We start from the raw sequence: 6,489 nt of genomic DNA on the forward strand, positions 1-6,489 counted from the left end.
GCGGCCCCCGGGGCTGCGGAGCGCCGCCGGGGGCCTTGGCGCGCGCATTAGAGTGGAGTTGAGCGGCAGGCAAATTTGGGCCCCAACACTGGCGAAGTTTGAGGCGCGCTCGGAGTTGGGGCGGGAGAGCAAAAGTTGGAGACGACTGCCTCTGGAGGCCGAGCACGCTCCACTGCAGGCGGCGGCTCCGGCTCGCTTTTTTTTTTTTTTTTCTTCTTTTTTTTCAATACTGTGAAAAAAAAAAGATGTATCCGAAAAACAACCAGGAGGAAAAAAAAAAAAAAAAAGCAAAGCCAGAGCTGCAGGCCGCCCGGGGCCGAGCCGCCGCCGGCAGTCGGGGGTCGTGGGGGGCGCCCGCCCTCCCTCCCCGGCCGCCGCTTTCTGTAGGGGGCACTGCAGGGTTGTGCAATCTCGAGTGGGAAAGTTCCCCGAAACTTTGACGGCCCCCCACCCTCCTTCCCCGAACGCCGTTTCCCTGCGCGGAGGGGCCCGGGCCCCGCGCCCCAACGGCCGCCCCGACGGTCTCCCCGCGCGCCCCGCTGTCCGGCCGGCCCGGGGCAGGGCTGGGGCGGGGGGAGGGCGTCCGGGCAGGGGCCCCGCGGGGTACCGAGAGGCCCGAGCCCCGCCGGGCGTGTGACCCGGGGCCGAGGCCCGAGCCGGGCGCCGCGGCGGGGACGTGGGCTGGGGCGTGGGGGGCAGCGGGCCCGGGTCGCGGAGCCGCGCGGCGGCGGGGAGGACACGCGGGCGGGGGTCGCGGCAGCGGGGTCTCCGCCGCGGGAAGCCGCCCCGACCCCGGCTGCGGGCCCTCACGCCCGCTCCCGCGTCGCCCCAACTTGGCACACGCGTGTGTGTGGCGAGCGTTTCCTCGTGCCGAGCGCGGCGGGCAGCGGCGCCGAGGCGGCCGCGCGGCCCACACCTGCCGGGGGCGCGTCCGCGGGGGTCCCGGGCCGGGGCGCCCCTCACGTCCTCGCCCTGCTCTAAAGGACCACGTTCCTACGTGTCGCTCGTGAAACTAAAAAGGAACGTCAAGAAGACCTTGGGGAACCAGAAAAATGCATCAAAGCGAAGGAAGCGGAGCGCCGAAGAGCCGGGCCGGGGAAGGGGCTGCGGCTTGCGGAGCCGGGCGACGGCGGGGGCGCCGACGAGGGACGGACCCCGCGACCCCGCACGCCGCGCGGGCGGACACCCGGCGCCGCCGCCCGCCCTGCGCGAGGCGGCGGCGGGAGGGGGGTCGCCGACCCTGACTTAGCTCGTGCGGGGGCCATTCGGGGAGCCGGGGTGCACCCCGAAAATTATTTGCTCGTTTGGTCCCCCACCAGCCCCCCAGCGATGTGACCCCCCCCCCCCCCCCCGGTCCCCTCTCCCGGCGCACGGTCAAGCCCCCCTCTCCGTCCGCCCTCGGAGAACACATATTGTGAATAAACAACCGAGCCGGTGTTTCGGTCGGAACATCAGATTAGAAATGTGGTCCGCACGCTGTTCCTTTCTCTTGAGCACACTCATCACCTTGCAAAGCAGGCCCTTGTTTACTTCAACAGGCTCTCTCTCTCCCCGGGGCTAGAGCGCGGGCTTCCTCCTGGCAGGGGCCGTGTTTTATTCATCTTTGCACCCACCGCCATCGCACCTGGCTTGGAAGAGGCTCTGGATCGATGTTTATTAAATATGCGTATGAATGACCGAGAGCCCCGCGTTTTAGTCCCCAAACTGTCTGACCTCCGTCGAATGACTTTAAGCCTTTAGCGCCCTTATCTGTTAAGAAGGGGGGGGGGGACGAGGAGGGGAATGTGGGGCTTTAATAATCCTTGTAATCCGTGCCCTGTCTACCTCTCTGGGGCTATTGTGAACATCAAGTAAGATAGGTGAAAACCTCTGTAAACCATCAGATGCTGAGCAAATACCGTATAGGATGGTTATTCATTCATCCCCTTCGCTGGGAAAGCTTTTAACAAAGTAATTCCCGGGCTTGTTTTTCAGCAGACGGTGGTCGCCCTTCCTGGTCAGTCTTAAATATTTATTGCGGGCCAATCTCGTTCTTACACTTAGGAAATCAATCAGGCTTCCATTTGTTTGAGAGAAATGAACAGTGCTCGCACACATAAATAATGGAAGAAAAATCCTCGTATTCCCAAAACAGCCACCCCAAGCAGCCCAAGAGCCCAACAGCACGGGGATCATGAAGAATCCAAGAGATTGGCAAAGGCAATGCCGTGCCGCTATAAGCCAGCCGCAGCCAGGCACGGGATTGTGTGCATGAAACAGTGTTAAGTGAAAAGAAGAGGGCCCGGGAGGGGACAGGCACACTGGCCGAGACTGTATCCATGTATGCCCTGACCCATATTGGAAGGGGGGTGGGGGGGAGGATGTAAATCATTCTATTTGAATGTTCCTTGGCTGTTTAATTTTCCTGTCAAGTGGCTTAAGCCTGATTTTTTTTTTTTTTTTAAGCATTCCCTCATGGCCAAGTATGTGTTTCCTTGGAATTGAAATCTGGGTTGATGGTTTTATATTTTAAAAGCTTTCATTGTGACTCATTCTTGGCCCGGGATAGGATTCTGTAATACTCCCCGAGCTCAAAGAGCCTGGGTGTCCTGTTTCTTGGGCTCCGTTCATACCCACTTTCTAGCATTTTGCCAGTGGATCCAAGAAGTCACTTTTGGAGACAAGTGTTTTATTGTGTTCCTGTCATCTTCGTCAATGTGGAAGGGAACCAGAAACATGGAATTTCCCGGCCGAAGCCAGAGGACGGCAGGGGCCGGAGAAGGTTTTCAAGCGCTGACGAGTTCATGGTCGGACGATGTGGGTCAGCAGTGCGAGACTCACGCTCTGGTGAAGAAGTTGTAGGGGCGATGAGGCCGGTGAAGCCCTTATGTGGCCCCGGCATCTCGTGAGTGCTCCACAAACGGGCAACGCGGTTTGTGACAGCAGCCGCCTTGCTGACACACAGAAGGCCCTGCTCACGCAGGCTCTGCTCTCCCCGGAAGGCAGCGTCCCCAAAGTGCAGGGCATCGTGGTGGGAACTGGGCACGCTCCGAGCACATTTGCAAGATTCCTGTTCTGTGGTTTGAAAATCCAGATGTGTCTATAATGTACTCTCATGTTTGAGACTGTTTAAACAGTCTCACATAGACACCTTTGGACTTTGACCTTTTTAGCGCCTATCGAAAGACAGATGGTCATTTTTTTTTTTTTTTTAAATCAAGATGAACAGCAAAAGCCTGATACATACCGTGTTTGCACAGATCTGACATAACAGGCAGGTTCTGGCCAGATTTAGGAAACAGGAACTTGATGTTCCGTCTCCCCAAACAGCTCCTCGAAACCTTGAGTGTTTCCAACCTCGGAGAACTCCCCCTAGCTCTGTCCTCAGCCACGACGCCTCTCCCAAGCAGAAGAGCTCCAGATAGAGGCAACAGTTCTGTTTCGTCCCGAGTCCATTTTACCAGGTTTTGAGACCAGACGGCTCAGTTCAGTGGGCATTTCCACAAACCTGGCAGCGGCCGGGTCTCGCTCTTGCCAGGCGCCGCTAGAAGGGGTGAAACGGAGCAAAACCCTTGCCTTCAAGGAATTTGCCGCGTGCCCCGACTCCACCCGCACGCTGGTTCTTACAGCCAGCCTCCACGCTGCGGCCACGGTGACCTTTCCAAAGCACAGAGCTCATCATGTCACTGCCTGATTGAGGCCCCGGAACGGCTCCCTCCGGCCCACACCCGCGACGCTCAGCAGAAAACAGGTGCCCTCTAAGCCAGGCCCTCACTAATAGTAACTAATGATGGTCTTTTCGTGGTTGGCAGAAAAAAAAAAAATGAAGTTAATTGATGGAATAGTGTCCGTTTTACGTGTTACTTTCCTCACTCTTCTTTTTTTTTTTATATTAAAAAAAAATTTTTTTTTCTTAACGTTTATTTATTTTTGAGACAGAGACAGAGCATGAACGGGGGAGGTCACAGAGAGAGGCAGACACAGAATCTGAAACAGGCTCCAGGCTCTGAGCTGTCAGCACAGAGCCCGATGCGGGGCTCGAACCCACAGACCGTGAGATCATGACCTGAGCCGAAGTCAGACGCTTAACCGACCGAGCCACCCGGGCGCCCCTCCTCACTCTTCTTAAGCCTTTGGACCATATTACCCCCTGGCTCTACGTACTACCAGACTATAGCTGATTGGTCCAGAATTCCGGATTTCATTACTTTTTTTTTTTTTCACATATCAACATTTCCTCGTGTTCTGCCTGTGGCTGAAGTGCCTTCTCGACACGGTGGAGTGTCCCCTGGGATGGAGGCCTGGCATTCGAGGCCCTTCTCAACAGGCCCCCCGGAGGGCTAAGCTTTCCGGGGCCTGGATTTCAAGTCTCCCCCGTCGGCTTGGCCGACTCTTCCTTCAAGATTTAGTCCCCTCTTGGGGCGCCTGGGTGGCGCAGTCGGTTAAGCATCCGACTTCAGCCAGGTCACGATCTCGCGGTCCGTGAGTTCGAGCCCCGCGTCGGGCTCTGGGCTGATGGCTCGGAGCCTGGAGCCTGCTTCTGATTCTGTGTCTCCCTCTCTCTCTGCCCCTCCCCCGTTCATGCTCTGTCTCTGTCCCAAAAATAAATAAAAACGTTGAAAAAAAAATTAAAAAAAAAAAAAGATTTAGTCCCCTCTGTTGCCTGGTGTAACAAATGTTTGGGGGAATCGGTGAATTCGCGGATTGAGAGAACGACGAGACTAAATATTTGAAGTACCCAAGAGTACCAGGCGGTCGGTACCCTAAATGGGCGGCATAGATAGAGAGTACGGTGACCCTGTCTCCCCCCGCCCCCCCACCCCCCGGCACCTGCTATGACTCCAGCCACACTGACCTTCTTACCTCAAACCTTAGCATGGGCTGGCCCCTCTCACCTGGGCTCTTCACGTGACTTGGCTCCTTCTCACGAGTCAGGTCCCAGCCCACCCCCTATAAAGTAGCCCCCCGACTACTTGCCCGTGTCCTTGGGAAAGGACTGGCCTCTCCCAGGGCCCTAGGCCCATCACACCCTGTACCCACACTCCGTCAACTTCAAGACTCAACCAACGTCTAACCTCATGGCTTTTGCTCTTTGAGGCCGAGGAAGAGACCTCTCTGATAGTAGCTCACACCAGCAAAGGATATCTTCGGCACTCCTCTCTCTCTCTCTCTCTGTCTCTCTCTCTTTTTTTTTCCAGGACAATGTTGACACATATGTACTCAAATAAATCAGCCTTCCCATCTTAACCATCTCCCTTGGCAGGAACAATAAGTTGATGTGCCAAAGCAGGACTGACCTGCATGACTCAACCCTTGAAAAATATAAAGGAAATCATTGTGTTTTCATGGTAACAGGTATTGAGACACAGAGGGCTCATCCATTTCTAGTTTTTTCCCATGGCTGTAGCCACTGACCTGTTTGTTGTATGCTGTGTGATGGGCGAGCACAGAGCTGGGCTGTAGTCCTCTCCAGATGCCATCCCCGTGGCGTAGCTGTTTATGGGTCGGGACCCCTTTGGTTACATGTGACGGAACCCAAATCAGATTGGCTTAAGCTTAAAAGCAAATATCGTGGCCCAAATGACTTGACAACAACAACAACAACCGAACAACAGCAAAAACAACCTCAGCAAAGCTAGATCCAGAGGGTACATGGTATGAACAGTCTCTGTCTCTCTCTCTCTCTCTCTCTCTCTCTCCCTCTCTCTCTCAGCCCTTCCTTCCTCTGTGTTGGTTTCATGCTCAGGCTGGCTCTCCCCAGGAGGTAGCAAATTGATATCTTGAAGCTCTGCTCTGGTATCTCACAGCAGAGCAATCCCAGAGGAAGGACACTACTTTTCCCTAATGAGTCCAGCAGAAGTTCTAGAATTAACTCTCACTGACCTGTCCAGAGTCACATCCTTCTCTCTAGACCCTAAACCCTCAACTGAGGCCAGAAAGCAGCGATCATGTGATCAGTCAGGCCTGAGTCATGTGACGGCGTCTGGACTCAGGAAGGTGAGGGTGTCAGGGTCAGAGCCGCTCAAACAAAACGCAGTACACATTTGCCTTTTTTGAGATCAGTGTGTTGGACCCAAGAAAAGGGATATTGGGTGCTCAAATGCAACAGATTTCTGCCTTAGGCCAGTTTTCCATCCTTGCTCTGTGCCCTTTACACATCACCATCTGCCTTTCCTTGAAACTCCCTCCCCTGACTTCCAGCACTTTGGGTGTGACTGGTTCTCCTCCACAATCCCTTTGTCACCCAGTCCCCGAATGCTGATTTGCCCCCAGTCTTTTGTCCTTGCTCTTTCTTTCTTTCTTTCTTTCTTTCCTTCCTTTTTCAGTTGCTTACTTTATTTATGTTATTTTTCAGAAAGAGAGAGACCTGCGAGCAAGCGGGGAGGGACAAAGGGAGAGAGAAAGAATCCCAAGCAGGCTCTACACTCAGCGTGAAGCCCCACACAGGGCTCAAACCCACCACCCCGGGATCATGACCTGAGCCGAAATCCAGAGCTGGACGCCCAATCG

The sequence above is a fragment of the Lynx canadensis genome, chromosome A3 (genome assembly GCF_007474595.2).
Source record: "Lynx canadensis isolate LIC74 chromosome A3, mLynCan4.pri.v2, whole genome shotgun sequence".
Lineage (NCBI taxonomy): Eukaryota > Metazoa > Chordata > Mammalia > Carnivora > Felidae > Lynx > Lynx canadensis.